Raw genomic sequence first — 2,067 nt, 5'->3', positions numbered from 1 at the left:
TGTATTTTTGAGATTAGTTGTTTGTCAGTTGCTTCATTTGCTATTATTTTCTCCCATTCTGAAGGCTGTCTTTTCACCTTGCTTATAGTTTCTTTTGTTGTGCAGAAGCTTTTAAGTTTAATTAGGTCCCATTTGTTTATTTTTGCTTTTATTTCCAATATTCTGGGAGGTGGGTCATAGAGGATCCTGCTGTGATGTATGTCGGAGAGTGTTTTGCCTATGTTCTCCTCTAGGAGTTTTATAGTTTCTGGTCTTACGTTTAGATCTTTAATCCATTTTGAGCTTATTTTTGTGTATGGTGTTAGAAAGTGTTCTAGTTTCATTCTTTTACAAGTGGTTGACCAGTTTTCCCAGCACCACTTGTTAAAGAGATTGTCTTTAATCCATTGTATATTCTTGCCTCCTTTGTCAAAGATAAGGTGTCCATACGTGCGTGGATTTATCTCTGGGCTTTCTATTTTGTTCCATTGATCTATATTTCTGTCTTTGTGCCAGAACCATACTGTCTTGATGACTGTGGCTTTGTAGTAGATATTCTTTTATAGAAGAAGGCAGCCTTAATTTGGCTGAGTGCAATAGTAATTTTTCTTGGTGATAACAGTTTGGGTAGAAAAAATGTTATCCAACTCTTCTTTTGAAAAATGCCAACTCTTCTGAAAAAAGCAGCACAGTTTTTGGAATCAAATGAAAATGACCATTTTGGACATAAGCAGCCAAGTAATTCATGAAGATGCCCAGCTCTGTATTAGCAGTGAACCACGGAGACCCACTTTGACAGAGTTTATTTCCAGGTTGATAAACAGGGAAGGACAGCGGGCTGCTTTTCTGTACTGCTTCCCTTACAGCAGGTCTGTCACTTCACCAGGCTCGATACGGGATGGAACAAGAGAGGCCGAAAGGCAGTACTTGGATGCAATCTCAAAAATGACAGAATGATCTCTGTTCATTTCCAAGGCAAACCATCCAATATCACAGTAATCCAAGTCTATGCCCCAACTAGTAACGCTGAAGAAGCTGAAGTTGAATGGTTCTATGAAGACCTACAAGATCTTTTAGAACTAACACCCAAAAAAGATATCCTTCTCATTATAGGGGACTGGAATGCAAAAGTAATAAGTCAAGAAACACCTAGGGTAACAGGCAAATTTGGCCTTGAAATATGGAATGAAGCAGGGCAAAGGCATAGAGTTTTGCCAAGAGAACGCATTGGTCATAGCAAACACCCTCTTCCGACAACACAAGAGAAGACTCTACACATGGACATCACCAGATAGTCAACACCAAAATCAGATTGATTATACTCTTTGAAGCCAAAGATGGAGAAGCTCTATACAGTCAGCCAAAACAAGACCGGGAGCTGACTATGGCTCAGATCATGAACTCCTTATTGCCAAATTCAGACTTAAATTGAAGAAAGTAGGGAAAACCACTACCATTCAGATATGACCTAAATCAAATTCCTTATGATTATACAGTGGAAGTGAGAAATAGATTTAAGGGACTAGATCTGATAGATAGAGTGCCTGATGGACTATGGACAGAGGTTCGTGACATTGTGCAGGAGACAGGGATCAAGACCATCCCCGTGGGAAAGAGATGCAAAAAAGCAAAATGGCTGTCTGGGGAGGCCTTACAAATAGCTGTGAAAAGAAGAGAAGTGAAAAGCAAAGGAGAAAAGGAAAGATACAAGCATCTGAATGCAGAGTTCCAAAGAATAGCAAGGAGAGATAAGAAAGCCTTCCTCAGCGATCAGTGTAAAGAAATAGAGGAAAACAACAGAATGGGAAAGACTAGAGAACTCTTCAAGAAAATTAGAGATACCAAGGGAACATTTCATGCAAAGATGGGCTCGATAAAGGACAAAAATGGTATGGACCTAACAGAATCAGAAGATATTAAGAAGAGGTGGCAAGAATACACAGAAGAACTGTACAAAAAAGATTTTCACAACCACGACAATTGCAATGGTGTGATCACTGACCTAGAGCCAGACATCCTGGAATGTGAAGTCAAGTGGGCCTTAGAAAGCATCACTACCCACAAAGCTAGTGGAGGTGATGGCATTCC

This window comes from Bison bison, unplaced genomic scaffold (assembly GCF_000754665.1).
Source record: "Bison bison bison isolate TAMUID 2011002044 unplaced genomic scaffold, Bison_UMD1.0 scf7180017864483, whole genome shotgun sequence".
NCBI classification, from domain to species: Eukaryota; Metazoa; Chordata; class Mammalia; order Artiodactyla; family Bovidae; genus Bison; species Bison bison.
Note: the sequence above shows the minus strand (reverse complement) of the source record.